Raw genomic sequence first — 16,521 nt, forward strand, 5'->3', positions numbered from 1 at the left:
GTCTTCCTCGCCGACCTCCAGATAAATGAACTTCCTGTGAGTGGCAGGAAGTACAGATTAAAGGTGGCAAGGAGTATTTCCTGGAGAGGTGGGCAGCCAAGGAGGAAATGAGCTGACAGAAGGAATTTAATACCACAAAAATGCATTGAATATGAGAGCCATGAGGCGGACAGGCTGCTTTAGCCTGTAATAAATGCGTACTTGTGCATTTATACAGTAGATCTCGATGTTTATGTCTGTAGATGAAGTGTTGTTCTTCACATCTCACTTTGATTAGATGTGCCATTGTACAGTATCGATATTCATGTATAACTCCATGAGATTAAGACTGCTCTAAAGCATGTAATCACTCATGGCAGTTAAGTCTGTCTCAGTGCTGCTCCTCATTTCCATCCATCAGGTCAGTACTGATTGTAGCTCTCGGCGCAGCATATGCTTACCTTGGCCTCTGACTTACCAGTGATTTTTCACCCTCACCCTCCACCTTGCCATTATCCCCACAAGTTATTTAGCTATTCCTGTACCTCCTTCTGTGTTCGTTCCTCATGTGTCACCCACTCATTTTTTATTAATTCCATCGCCATACATCGCCTTTTTCCCTTTTTTGTCTATTTTCTTTATGTACCCCTGTTGCTCCAGCCTCATTTTGATTCATTGGTGATCATAGCCATGTGTTGAGCTTATATTTCTGGAATCATCTTGGGCCATTGCTTATGTCTTATATTGTTTTGCAGTTAATACACAAGAAATCAATGTACATCACTGCTTTTTACTGGAAGGGATCAGATTCAAAATGAGTGAATATTTGCAAAAAAAACAATCAAGTTTATCAGTTTGAACATTAAGTAATCTTGTCTTTGTAGTGTACTCAATTGGTTTTCAATAGGTTGAAAAGGATTCTCAAATCATTGTTTTCTGTTTTTATTTACGTTTTATACAATGTCCCAACTTCATTGGAATTGGCGTTTGCACAAACAGATATTTTTTATTTACTTAGAGTATGCATGATATGATGTTAATTCCACAACAGAAGAGACTTGATAATCACTAAAATTGGGTGGTGAAAATGTGGAGATGTCAATACTGGTATCAGCTTTTGGCCAAATGAGTTGGTATATATCGGCATATTGGATGAAAAATACATTAGCATGCACCCATACTTTTTGCAGATTGTTTAATGAAATATTCATATTTATGCTGATAAATAGTGTGATCATTACTGGTTCAAGTGTTTTTTAAAGCACATTTCCTTATGCAAATGATTTGATTTGAGCAAGATGGGGTAGCAACACCTCAATTGTAGTTTCAAAATTGATAATTAAAAATAAGTAGGGTTGAATCAACCTCAATTGAGGCAAGGCAAGTTTATTTACATAGCACCTTTCAGCAACACGGCAATTGAAAGTGCCTTGCAGACAAAAGAAAGAATGAGGACAATTAAACATAGTTAAAAACTTAATTGAAGAGCCTAGATAATAGAAGATCAAAACAAGCTAAAAAGAATACGTTGGAATAAAGTTACAGTGCCGTGTAAGAAATGAATAATTATTTGATTAAGTAAAAAGTTGCGGCAACAGGAAAGTCTCTGGCCTTGGTTTTAAAGAAATGAGGGTTTCAGAGAACCTGCTGTTTTCTGGGAGTTTGTTCCAGATATATGGTGCATAAAAACTGAACGATGCTTCTTCATGTTTAGTTTTGACTCCAGTGACACAAAAAAGACTTACCCAAACAACCTTGGAGGTATGGATGGCTCCTGCTGTCGCACGAGATCAGCACTTTGTTTTAGCCTTAAACCATTTAGTGCTGTAAACCTACAGAATTATTCTAAAATCGATTCATTGAGACAGAAGCCAGTGTAAAGACCTCACAACTGGAATGATGTGATCCACTTTCGTCTTAGTAAGGGCTCATGAAGCAGCGTTCTGAATCAGCTGCATCTGTCTGATCATTCTTTTTAGGGGGAGCATGTAAGACACAGATGTCGAGCTGAAGATAAGTGCGTAGATAAGTTTCTTCCAAATCCTGCTGAGAATAAAAAAGAATGCAAACACACGTGATACCTTCACAAATGCACACTTGACTTACTGCCAACACACTAACACACACGCCACCCCCCACATAAAATCACGAATTCAGTCTTCTTTTTAGTCGGTGAAATAACACTGCATACACCCACAATCTCACAAACACAAACACACACTAATCTTTCCCTCTGTCATTGACCAGATTGATCTCTGCATCCATTAATAAAGATGAGGGCCTCTCTGCAGGTGTGATATATCAATAAGCAATAAGCGCTCTGCATTGAAACCGTAAAAGTTGATTTGCTGGAGCCTTAATAACAGTTGTTTGCTGCTGACTGCGGGTGCCGGGCACCCCGGGGATCCTGCTCCTTCTGCTGCTGGTGTAGTAGTTTTGAAACCCTCAGGCTGTCAGGATTCAGACTTTAACCCAATTTTGTGCTAATACAGGCACAGCTGGAATCCACAGGAGCCCTCCCATACTTCTTCTCATTTAATGTCGGCATGATTGGGCCCACAAAAGTACAGCCTAATTCTTATTTCATCTGAACACAAAGAGGTGAGAATTAAGTCAGAGCATGGAGGGGGAAGTATGCATGATCAGACAGAACTGTCAAAGTAATGGAACAAATTACTCTTTCAGTTTCATTAGCACAATTGTTAAATGGCATGGAAAGGTTATTCTGTGGCTGCCTTGTAAGTGTGTAATTTGTGGTCTTATGTGCATCTGAAAGTATGAGAATGTAATTAGAGTCCAATTTAGAAATGTGACTTTTTTTTGTTCTTGCTCTTTTCCTGACATTGGCCATAAAAAACAGCTTGTACTTGGACAGTACAAGCTGTTTTTGCCCGCCCCATTAATTCTCAAATAATTTCAAATAATATCTTTCAAATAATATCCAGCATGGACAAATAAATGCCTGTTGCTTATAAAAGACAGGAAAAAAAAAACATTGATGGGGTGCAGTATAAAGGCACACATGGTTCATTTCCAAAAAGACATTTCAAAAGAATAAATAATTACACTTTTCAGTCACTAATTAATTTCAATGGCTTGTACTTTGCTGTTTTTTGTAAATTATTTATCAGCTACTACCAATGGGAGTTTGTACTGATGTTTCACAAGAAAAGTGAGAGGAGAAATGACGTCCTTTCAGACACTCAGAGGCTTTTAATATGAAACATCTGTGCAGGAAGTGGTAAGTTTAATTGATATCAGCTTAACAGCAACCAAAAAAAAAAAAAAAAGGAGAAGACATTGGTACTAATTAGCAAATGGAAATGCAGATTCTTGTTTAAGTAGAACCTCAGGCAAGCAGATTAGTGTATGACTATAGGGATAGTTCAGATTTTTTGAAGTGGAGTTGTATGGGGTACTTATCCATCGTCTGTGTGTTACTCACAGTAGAAATAAGTCGGCACGCCTTTAGTTTGGAGAGGCAGGCTGGAGTCTGACAATGAAGCTAAGCATTGTACTGCTATGGATGGGGGTCAGCAGCAAAGATATGTATTTTAGCCACCGGAAAAAAGTCCCATGTAAAATAATCAACATCAGTTTAGGTGTACGGTATATTGAGAGTATTTTCACTGCTTTACCTTTCATTAGACGGCTCGGTCCGATGGGTAAACCTTGAACTGCTTCAGTTCTCCATCTATGCCCTCGTCAAAGCCACCAAACTTTATTCAGTCATTTTAGCTCGCTGAACAGGGAGCTGATGGTCTACCGCTGCCTCCGTCAGTTAGTTTGTTAGTTGTTGTGCCACTGGTAAAACCAAAGTAATCCTTTTAAATAACAAAGTCACACGATAACACAAACAAACTGACTGCAGCAGCGGTAGACCAGCAGCTTCTGTGTTCAGCGATTTTTAATCACTGTTTTTCTCCGTGGAGTATGGATTGCGAGAGCGATATAATGGCTTCATTTTCTCATTGGAAGTCACTGTCACTGTCAGACTCCTGCCTGCTTCTCTAAATTGGGGGTGTGCTGACTGCCAACTACTGTAGGTAATACACTGACAATGAATAGGTACTTCATATTACCCCACTTCAAAAAGTCTGACCTATCCCTTTAACTTTGGTGTTGTGCTGATGGATTAAGTGCTTTGGAAATTCCCACTCAACTCTTATATAATAATAACACCTAAGCTGAATATCCAGGAGCCACCTCAATGATTTTTGCCTTCATTACAATCTAAACTTTACTAAATGACAAAGAGCAGACAAGTTTTCGTTTTTCCCGGTGGAAATGTTCCTTCTAGAAGTACTGCATTAAGCAAACTGGAGGAAGAACATTGGGTGTCTTTTATTGTTTGCCTGCCATGATCATTTGCAGGATTGAAGGTGCGGAAGAATACAAGTACCAATTTTTAGATTCAAAGTGCAAGTAATTTAACAAGCAGTGTGACAGATTATTACTCCAAGGGGGTAATAAGAAAAGTAATAACATAACTTTTGAAATTAGTGGTGAGTTATGACTGCCACGCTGCTTTGAGTTATGAGGCTCGGCACTGCTGTCAAATTTTCTTCCCCTCTCTCTCCCTCTTTTCCTTCTTCCAGCTACAATCTCTGTCACTTCCACTCTCATTTTTAGCTATCTTTCTCTGTTGGACACCATTATGTGCAAGATAGCGAAGATACAAAGCTTCTCGGTCACAGTCAGTGATCGCTTTCTTTCATTTTTCCAAACTCCCTGCAGCCCATGAAAGTGAACTGATGAGCTAATTAATTTTTTTTCTGTAATGTATGGGTGGTTTTGGGTTTCATTCTGGTCCGATTTCCAACTGGCATGTTATGTTTTTTACAGAGGAAACACTACGTGGCTAACAGTATATCTTGGCAAAGTTTTTTCATCAGGATAAGGTATTGCACACGTGGTATCTCAGTGGGGTTTCTTTCTGCAGGAAATGAGCTGAGGTTTATTCAGTGAGCAGCTGTGGTGTTGCCTGGTGACTAAGAGTTTCTTTATGATTCTGATTTAATCAATAATCCTGCTAATTAATGTGTGAGACAAATTTAGTCAGGAGCACTGAAGGATCTGGTATCCTGCCGAACATAAATTTGAGTTTATAATCTGTACTCATTTTCTGTCCTTATGTACAGTAGGGAGTTTTCAGCTGTGATATGGCTGTGTGATAATTGTAGCCTAATTCCTTAATTTTAACAGATTTGTAACCTTAAATATTTCACAAGCTACATAAAATATTAAAATACTCCTCGAAGTACAAAAAAGGCAGTATTGAGTCATAAGTGTGTAGCCTTTGTTTTATCACTTAGGTGCTTTACTTTAGTTTTTCTCTTGGTCACTGGGTAGTGATTGACAGATATGGTTCTCATGTAACCACAGAAAATATGTCAGACAGTCGATAGAGTTATTTTCCAGAGGAAAATGCAGAAATTGGACGTTGCAGTCAGAGACAGGGAGACTGTTAAGTCATTGACAACTTGTGTCATCAGCTGTGGAGAAATATGCAGACCTCTGAGCTGTAAAATGAAGTGGGACATTAAGTTGTCTGAGGAACATACAGTAATTGGAGTGTGTCTGGTCCAAAGTCAGCACGTCTTGGTACAAACTTTATGAACTTCACATTTTTTTGGGCATTGATGGTGCTTTTCTTTTTGACTGGCAGGTGAATGTGCTGTGTTCATTGAAAAACTACTGATACTAAAAAGTTAATATTCTGTCAAAAGTTCTTTGCTTAATCAGATCTCTAATAGCTAACTTACCATCAAAATTAACATGAGTATTGTACTTATATATTCACATACATTGAGTTTTTTTGAAACATGCAGCACAGAAGGCTTGCAGAGTGGACCCGGTGATTGCAGTGCAAAATATTCTTTGAAGACATGACAATATTCAAGGATCATTTCGCACCCATAAAATCTCCTTTGGGACCACTGGTGGACAAACTAAGACAGATCTGTCACGACTAATGCTGTGATATGCTTTGCTTTAAGATACTGACACTGCTGTCGACACAATAGAGTGTTGCTTATGTTTAGGGCTGTGGTGACGCGTCAACGTAATTGATGATGTAATCGATGCGTCGCGCCGTTTTACACAGCGCGCGCCATGAGAGCGTGAGCAGCGTCGAGCGTGTTGTTTATTGTTTCGGCGCTCATGTATCAAGTTAGAGCATGCACACTGCTCGCCTGAGCACATCTAGAGAAAAGGTGTCTCGCCGTTTTTTTAGGTGTAACGCTTGCATTTGTCAGCAGGAATAGACTGCTGACAAACTGAATGATAATATTGACTCTATGCCACGTTATACTGCAGTTTAAAGTCTCTCTCTGTCACAGAGATGAGGAAATACAAAACCTCAACTTCCTTGCTTCCCTTTCAAAACAAAAGCCCTCTGTCTTTGCCTCTGTGGACAGAATGCCATCAGTTGCTGATATAATGCATTTTATTTTGAAATGTTTACAAGACTTCATAAATGAGTGGAATATGTGCTCATAAATATGAAAATACAGCACTCATATCAGCAGGCATTTAAAATATTAATTACGGTAAATAAATTTGTTGTTATATTAAGTTGTGTTGTTATATTATTAAGTAATAAAAAAAATAATAGTCAGATCATTAGAAAAAAACGATAGATTAATCGATAAAAAAAAAATCGTTAGGTGCAGCCCTACTTATGTTCTTTTTTAAAAAACTTATATTGAGAAAAATATTAAATAGAGCTGCAACAATTAATCAATTAGTTGATCAGCACAAAAATAATTGGCAACTATTTTGATAAGTAATTTTTTTAACCAAAAATTATTGCTGTTTCTTGCCTCCTAAATGTGAGAATGTGATGATTCTCTGTCTCATAAATGATGATGAACTGACTAACTTATGATATTGGAACTGTTGGTAGATGAAACATACCATTTGAAGACATCACCTTGGGCTCTGGGAAATCCCACAGGGCATGTTTTACTTTTTTCAGACATATTACTGACACAACGGTTAATAAAGTAATCAAGAAAATAATGGACATGTTAATTGATTGTCAAAATAATAATTATTCACAGCCCTTAAAACAATCAAAAATATTTAAATACAAAATTAAGGCTCGGTTAATCAGGATATGAAATTTTGATAGATATGTCACCTCTGGTGGTAAAAATTGCTTGACTGTCTGACTTTGACTATGGAGACAACTTTTTGCATCACATCTACCAACATGTTTATGTCTCTGTGCCAGCAATAGCCGAGGCACATTCTTGGGAAAATGGCATCTCAACAACGCTCCGAGGGATTTACTTTAAGTTTAGCGCAAAAATTCACTTGGACTCAATTATAAGCTGAAAAGAAGGTTACTCTGACCTCATCAGTCACATTCTTGTGAACGTGATATCTCAAGAACACCGTGGGAGAATTTCTATAAATTTGGCACATATGTTCAAGTAATCTCAAGGATGAGCTGATTAGATGTTGGTTGTCAAAGGTCACAGTTTCCTTCGTCTCATTCTTGTGAAAGCGATATCTAAAGAGCTCTTTGAGGGAGTTCATTCAAATTTGGCAAAAATGTCCACATGGACTCAAGAATTAACTGATTGGAATCAGGTGGTTGATGGTCAAAGGTCAAGGTGACCTCAAACAACATGTTTTTTGCTGTAACTCAAGAACCTTGGGTTTCCACCTTAAAATGCTCTGATTGCATAGCTCCTCTGTGTTTGAAGCATTCATGTTTTCACAAGTATGGATGTAAACTGTAAGTAAAACTTGACTGGTACACAGAGGCATGCAACAGTGTGGCAGTATAGTATATGGGGGTTTCTTTAAACATGACCACCATTATGTGTTTTGTAATTGTAGCAATAAAATAAAATTATGTATTATACATATTATATAAGTACACAATGTGAAGGAAAGTGACTGCTCTTAATTTTGATACCAGAAATAAATGTTTTATATTGAAATACAGAACTTTAATTTACCTCAGGGCACCAGCCTTTTTAAAAAGGGAAATTTGACAGGTTGGTCCCTTTGTATCTTCACTCAGAATTCTCCGAATTGAAGTCCATGATGTCGCCATGCTACAATTGTAACTGTAATATGTTTTGAAAGGCACTAACAAACAATTTCACGAGGTAGCGATAAACAACCAGTTTAGCTGTTTATGTTTGAGGCTCTTTTATTGTTTTAAGTTTATGATGAGCATTTTTGCATGTGCATGGTTGGGTTGAATATTTCTGTAGCTCCTCTGCGGGAGCTGTCGATTATGTCAGATCACACCTGGCTGTATGCCCCTCTAAAACGCTTTGAATGTATTAATTAAAAGTATGATTTATGAGCCTCGAGTATTGGCATGAAGTGTTCAATCATTCAACGTGGGTTTACTCCTGAAATCCCCTTCAGCACTTGCTGAATGCATCTGTGATGTAACCCTGTTTATCCTGGGCTTTTTGGAGCTTATCGTCAGTTGGAGGAGCCTCTAAAGGCATCAACAGTCTGGGCTGTTTTGTCACCAAAGACCTGCACAGTAAAGGAACTCTGCCTCTCTTTGTCAGCGCCGTGTTGACTGACATGTGCTGTATCTTGCTGCTGTTGAGCCGTGTAGTTTCCAGTTCACAGCCTTCGATTCATCCCAGTCTTTATGTCGTGTCAGTCTGTGGCCTGCTGAGTTCCTAACAAAACTGCTTGATGAGTGCGCCTGGGAGACTGTTGCCCTCAACTTATCACATATAAGAGTCTCTTCGCCTCAAGGTCTGCAGCCCTGCTTGTTCTCGTCCCTTTGCTCTCTGCGGTGACTGATTCAGACCCAGAGTGCAGTCAGCTTGCTGGTTGGCCAGAAAACCAGTGGAGCTGCAGCGCCTCGGGGTTGAATTTAAGTTGCTCTGACATAGGACATGCTCTGCTGCTAACATTAGATGCATAGCTTCAACGCTTGTGTTCCCGCAGAGTAGACACAGGTTTATACTGTCAGCGTGGAAATGCTTCATCAGTAATTCATCATCTTCCATCTGCACACTTTACTTAGGTGTAAATTAACTTGCGTCCTGATCTGATAGCATGGCCTCTTGTGTGGTGTGTGCTTTGGCTTTCATCTTTCATCTTGCTCCAACCATCATCTATGTCCTCCTCCCTCCTCCATTCATCTCAGCCTGAAGCAGTAGAGGGATGCACATGGGCGTTTTCTCAATCTCCTGAGCCGCTGTCCTGTGGGATTTTCACGGTGGTGGTGTTGTGGAGCATAATTTCCTCCACCTCCATCTTTTCCTTTCTGTGTGCCTTTTATCCCTGCTCCCCACAGCTCCATGATGCTGCTTTCTATTTGCTTTGCTAAAAGGCATCAAGTAAACAGGAGCACGGCGAGGAATTTTAACCAGGTTTAGTCAAGTTTGTTTGACCTTGGTCGTACGACAGGGCTACAGGAAAATGACAAACGACAACAGCAACAACCCATCACAAACTGCCCTCTCTTTATAGTGCAACTAAAATTCAGATCCTCATTCCCTTTGAGGACCAACCGTGTTTTCTCCCAGCATCCTCCTGCCTCTCCCTCTTTGCTCTCCCTCCACCCCCACCACCCCAAACACGTTGCATGGCCTCATTTGGCACAGAGAGAAATAGAAGATGAATACAAACACGTAAAAAAAAAATGCCGCTGAAAACCTGCATGTAGGGCTCTCTGTGTGTGCTCAGGCACAGATTTTGTGTTATTGCTGCAGATCTGTTCTCATTACACACTTGTGCCCACGGGGCATGGAGTGATGATTGCTGTTTTTCGCAGCCAAGCAGGCAGACAACCATTTATATAGTGAAAATTTGCATAAAATTTAGCAAAGTGAAGGAACGCGCTCGGAAGCAACATCAGATTTTTTTCAGTTTACAGTGTACAAAGTATAAACATGTTTTTTTTTCCTCATCACTTTTGTTATTTTATGTCTTTTTTCCCCCATGTGTTTGATTATGGTCTCTGTTTGCCCTCTGACTCACCTGCAGTTGCATATTTTAGTCATACTGACTAAAAAAACATAATTATTGTAAATTCATACCACCTGGCCAGTGGTTATTATGAGGGCCATTTTTCTATCAGAGTTTATGTTCAGTGTCCTTTGACCTCTGACCTGTGTGTTAAGGGATGTCATAATACAGGTTTATGTATAATTCAGCCATATGAGATTGCGGTGAAATTTACAAGGGCTGCAGCCATCTAAAATGTAACAAATGATGAATGTTAAATGCGGAAAACGGGCTTTCAGAAACAAAAGTAATATCTTCGAATGTCTTAGTTTGTCTGATAAACAATTAAAACACATAGCGTTGTGACAGGGAAATTAAGAACTTTCAGATGTGATTAGCAAATATTTTGCATTTTAAATGAATAAATTGTATCATCAATCAATTATTCAGATTGTTATTTGATTTCATTAATCCATTAAGTGTTTAAGTACTAAACATTACATACTCTCACACTGGAGCAGGCATAAAAACCAAATGCACTTAAAGATCCCTCATGTATTGAACTTAGTCTCTTTAAACTTGTCTCACCTGTGGAGCCGTTTAACTCTGCTGCCAAGTTTTCTTAAAAGCAAGAGGGTTGTTTTAAATTCAACTTGTAAAGGTTTCCCAGAGAAAACAAATATGCCAGGATAAAGTACAAAGACATTGATATAAAATAATGCACAAGCTATGTAGAATAATTACATTTGATATTGTTATTCAGTCATTAATACATTGTGTCTTATAGGTTTTAATATTTTATGAGACACCAACTGTATAGTGTTTCATTAGATTATGTAATAAATAAATACAGAATTCATTTAATATTATGATCCAGTGTGAGGAGAACAGCTCATCAAAACATATAGCTATACACTGCTTGAGGGCATCTTCAATAAAAAGAGACATAGTTTAAAAGGTTAAACATCAAGATATAACTAACTGTAACACTTTGGCAGAAATAATGTTAACAAATAAGGATGTATAAGTTGCTGGGCAGAGGGATTTTCCGTTCAAGTGTTTTTCTCCAAGGGGAATTTCAGTTTCATGCATTCGTATCATTATTTTATTTTATTTTTATTTATTTTTTGCTGAAACAATATTTTGAAATGGTACCGGTGTGTAAATAGTGCCTGAACCAGTGCTTTAAACAACAACAACAACAACAACAACAACAAAAAGCAAACAAACTAAAGCACAAAATGACAGTCAGCAACATTGGTCTGCACTTAATAACAGTAACAGTGCTAATAAAAGCAAAATAAGATTCAAGTTGGGATCAGTAATTGTCTCCTTAACTCAGCAGCCAGACATTTCTCTATTATATGTTTAGAAGTGGCTGATTTTATTACTATTGTGACAACAACTGATCCACCTTAATAGTCCAACCTAAGGGAGGCTAACTTTGCTTGCTGCCCCCCTACAATTAAATCAGCATATTGCAAGCAAGACATGGGGACTTGGCTTAGGTATTTAGGAGCATTTATTGTTAGTCTGATGAAGATAAGTCCACGGGTCAATATTTTTGGGAAAATCCGTCGTAGCCAGCAGTTATCTGAGCCAAGACTTCCTCTACCATGCGCCGCTCATTTTTGCTAATGTCTGTGAACTGATATCTGCATATAAAAGTTGGGATCTCTGAGTAGGGCGTTTCACTGTGGGTGGAGGAGAGACAGACAGCGTTCTCTCACTCACCACGCCATGACATTTCCAATAAAAGGCCTGCAAGCAAAAAGCCGGTAACAGTAGGCTAATATTAATTAAATTCATGCAAAAGATGTACAGACGACGAAAGTAAACACAATAAAATACAGTTCATTAAAGTAACTAAGGCTGCATTTAAGTAGCAAACACTGGAGAAAACTCTCTTAAAGGGACAGAGAAGTTCACTCAAGACAATGACAAGATCAAAAAATCAAATGGAGGGTTTCTTATTTTATGCTTTGTAATTTAAAAAAAAAAAAAAAAAGCATTGTGATTCAGTCCAGTAGGTACTGGTCGTATAGGAACTGGCATTGGGTTTCTGTACCCGACTCTACTTATTTTTGTTGATTTGAGAACCTCAGTTGTTATAGGCTTGATTTTTTTCTCTTTAAATATTAAGTCTGTATTTCCCAGAAGACAAAGTTTTTGTTTTTGTAACTTTGTCAGTTAACAGTTTTCACTTTGCCTTTGCCAAAGAGGATAAGCATGTTGGGACGACCCCTCTCTCCCTCCCCAATCTGACACTCAGAAAGTTTTAGCTTTGTTTGGTGCCATTAAGCACTTCAGCACACTTGGTGCCAAATCCAAACCAGTGTCACTTCATCTTACATTCAGTGTAGAGGCTGCCAGTCTGCTTGGCAGAGTTCTTGTTTGCATGCAGTAATTATACTAATGCCTCAAAATTAATGTGGCAGTGTTTTATTGATGTAAAAACACTGCACTTAACACCTTAAAATATACATGCCAGCATATATTATCAAGCACAGAACCCACTAGGCTTGCAGTTCTATAGAAATCTCAGTAGGATCACAATTGTCTTGTCAAGAGTGACGTGGTAATTAAGCCAATCAAGGAAATGACAAAGGAAATACACAACACAGTCACGTTTCGACTACCAAAGCAGCCACTATGGAGGTAATCATGAACATCATCATTACTGTGAAATCAGTTAAAAATGTGAGTTTTGCTGAGGATCTGTGTGTGTTTTGTATGGCTAAGCTTTCTTTAATGCGGTAATCTCGCTCCTCCACCTTCCTCTGGGACATGGCTGCGGCGCAGAGGGCTGGCTCTGTATGTGGTTTTGATTCCTCTCTGCGTTCATTGGTAATTGAATTCATTACAAGGACAGTGGGCCAAATCGGCTGTTATTTCGCAGTCAGTTGAAGTTGCTAATTAGAAATTAGCTCAAACATTGTGGTGTGTAGCCCTACGGGATTGTCGTCGTCTAAATCTCTGACATACCTACCAACAGCTCATAATTACTGCCACAGCTTTGCTGATAAACGCACTGTTATCATTTTGCCAGTGCTGAGTGGCCAACTGCCATCATTGTCCACATCGTTAACATACTGTACAGACTTCATGGTATCTATATGGAGCTTCACGTCTCTCTGTAAGAGGAAGGCAGCTGAATGAATTCACAGCAGTCTCAAAAAGGTTCTATAGCATGACATAAAAGATTTATTTTTTCCATCTCAGGGTGTAGGGGATTTCATGCTCCCAGAGGAGAACCGTGGCTCAGGAAATTGTAGTAGCAGTGTTATTTTTTTTTGTTACATCGAGGGAATGAAGCACTGCTAGAGAGGAGAGGGATCGATTGAGAACAGTTTCTTTGGCACCTTACAAAGTCTTGTGATAAAATCTCCAAGTACAAAATAATTGTTAAAATATAGAGCTTTTGATTTGGTTGCTGTTAAAACAGGAAATGTTAACGATACAACATGCAAAATAAAAGTTTTAATTATCCATTCAAGTCTTGATTCCCTGCTTGCTTGTTCATCTTGAAATTGTTTTATAGGTCAAATCAGTTTTAAACTTTAGGTGACACTGATACTGAAATGAAAAGTGTGAACACCAATTTCTTTAACTCAGGAGGAGGGGATGGGAGACATACACACTGTGGCGAGTAAACAGAGAGAGACAACTGTTGTGCTGCGAAGCAGAGAATTAAAATGGACTTCAATTGTTGAGGAAATTATTTTTGGTCAAAACCTCAAAATAAGAAATTGTCTAAATCACAGCACTACCAGTTTGAGTGTTTTTATGTCACCTGGGAAAGCTAGATGACTAGACTTAAAAAACAGAGCTGTGGATAGTTGATTGTGACTATGTTTACATGCACAAAATATTCTGTTTTTTCTCTTATTCTGAAAAAGATGATACTCCTTCTAAGCTTTTTATATGGTAAAGAAAATGAATATTCCACTATTATTCTTGTTTACATGAAGCTGTGCAATAGGAGATTTTTCAAAGTTCCCACCACTGTTGGACTTATTGGACCTTGCCCTTGCAGCCTCCCTCTTTTATTTCTTAAACCAACTTCTTAAAAAGGTCGGTGTTTTTGCACATCCAAAAGCTTGTTGACCTCAAAGGGTTTTTTTTGTGAAGTTTAAAACTAGGTGTGTTTCTCCTTTTGACCAGAAATAAGGGAACGCATGCATCTCAACCACAGTCTTGGAAACTGTTAACGGGTTGGTTTGTGTACAACGTATCCATGACAACACAAGGAGCTGACTGCAAACAGGCCAGAGGCTGTGTGTCCCCAACTGTGGCACAAACCACAGTTGAGACACATATAGCAAATGTGCTGTATACAAAAAATGCTCCTAAAACCTGAATAATACTGGCCTAATTCGTAATATCAAAATGGAATATGCTCTTCACATTATCCTCATCAAATTCTAAGTACTGTAAAGTTTGGAATAATAGTAGAATATTAGCGTGCATGTAAACATAGCAGTAGTAAACTATGTCTGGAGGAAGTAGGGTTGGACGGATGAGTCAACTAAACATCAGACTTTAACATGGGAAACCGCAAATGTTTCCAACCAGCGTTGCTTTTTAGTTTAAGTCATGACGTCAGTTGTTTCCTAACCATAACCACGTTTATTGTTGTGACCATTGTGACTATGAAGATGAGGGTCACCTAACCTTAATGGAGTGGTAATTTCATCCTTAACCTAACCTTGAAAGTACTTTTTGACAGTTCGTGGCATGATCTTTTTGACCCTTTTTTATGGCTAAATCTAACAAGACCTTATCCAGTCTGTTATGAAGTCATAAAGAGAGAGACAGAGATACTTTTCAGCAGCGATTTGTAATGGTTTTGACAGTCACCAAACTATGCAGTTGTCCTGTTTAAAGTTGTGTCACACAAGTGTTCCTCTGTTGTTTTAGTGGGCATTGAGAAATAGTAACTTTTGTTTTCAGCTTGGAGGACTTGTTGGTAGCTATCACAGTTGTGTAAAAGTTTTAATGAGGTTTGAAAGGCCTTTTTTCTTTCAGCACATATGTTATGGCAGGTATAATCAGTATATGAAGCACACATTTTAAAAACTTTGGGTTTAAATTTGAATAAAAGGGAGTGAAAAATAACATCTCCTATTCTCCGTGTTTAACTCTACATACTGCTGAGAGAAGTTGCTGCTCACTATCAAATTTATGTGTATATGGTTTGGCTGGAGAGCATTAAAAAGGGGATAGGTACGCGCACGGGTGTTTTGTGGGAGGGGTAAAAACAGAACAGGAAAGTGGCAGTATGGAGTGAAGTTGCTAAGCCAGTCCATTTACCCCTGAATGTACTGAGATATGAATCAAAGTGCAAAATGACTGAGAAATCAAGACTGAGCAATGCATAAGAAAATAGTTTGGAGTTGACATTTCTGGGAAAGAGTCTTTGTGTGTGTGTGTGTGTGTGCATGCGTGCGTGCGTGTGTGTGTGGGAGGGGTTTACACGCTCTGTTGCAGTGGCCTGAGACTACATTCATCCCTGCTGCTACCACCGCCACACTGCACACATCCCATCTGCAAAGATTAGCCTCAATTGTAGAGACTTGTACTATTTTTAACTGACCTAGCAAGCACAGTGGCCAACAAAGAGAGGAGTCAGGTCTTCCTCCATGAACAATGCCTATCTCCGACTCATCTTTCATCTCTGTGGTAACCATCCTCTTCAGTTTTCCCCCAATTTTCTTCTCTTTCCTATCTCCCTGTGCTCTGAGTTGTCTGGGTTATTTGTTTGATCATCAGATGGGTTTAATACCAGTGTGATTCCAATGTTTTTTTAATTTAATCTGCCAGAGCTCAATTGATCTTTGTAGAAACAATCTTTGTCTCATTTCACTTAAATATTAAAAAAAAGATACAGCTTTGATTTTGCTTGATTTTCTGTCTCTTAGTTCCCTGAAAAATAAAGCATTTATGGAATACATTTATACAGTTAGGTATAAAACAGCAGTATATGCGTAATATATGACTGCAGTGACATTATGTTGCTGCAGTCTAACCGGAGTTGTGCTTTGGTTTCAGGTGCCGTCTTGTTCATACATGTCCTCCGTGTGACCCCTTAGCACCGACTCATGCTCTAAGAGCTCACACGCTCCCATTACCGACTGACTAGAGCGTATGCAAATCCATCATCAGCTGGCACTGCAATACCCACAACCCCCCTCTTCTCCATCGCTCAGTCTGTCTCCCCACGGTGCGTCTCTTTCTCCATTTGGCTCATTTCCCGTTCATCCATGAGAGACTCCTTCATCCTCTCCTCTCTCTTGACATCACTTAAACCTTTGCCTTCTTCATCCTCCTCCTCGTCGTTGAACCTTTCAGTGGATCATCTTCTGTCACAAAACTTTGGTTCTGACTTCATGTGGCTCAACTCCCTGAATTTTAATAGTATACTATATGAATCATCTAAGTGCGGGGAATTTGGAATCAGAGTTCTGTGTGTTTTGACTGCTGACCAAGCACCCGGACCACAAAAGGCAGAGTGTGATGTTTAAATCAGAAGTGGTCAATTTAGGGCCAGGGTTGGGTGTTGAACCGTAATCTTTCTTTGTTGCAGAGTTAAATGCATCC

General features: G+C 38.9%; 1 protein-coding gene across 1 annotated transcript in view; it reads left to right on the forward strand.

The window, feature by feature from the left end:
* The window catches only part of asic2 (acid-sensing (proton-gated) ion channel 2), a 426,354-nt gene that overhangs the window by 74,034 nt on the left and 335,799 nt on the right, over positions 1–16,521 (forward strand). The gene's annotated exons all lie outside the window — the stretch shown is intronic.

The sequence above is a fragment of the Plectropomus leopardus genome, chromosome 17 (assembly GCF_008729295.1).
Source record: "Plectropomus leopardus isolate mb chromosome 17, YSFRI_Pleo_2.0, whole genome shotgun sequence".
NCBI classification, from domain to species: domain Eukaryota; kingdom Metazoa; phylum Chordata; class Actinopteri; order Perciformes; family Serranidae; genus Plectropomus; species Plectropomus leopardus.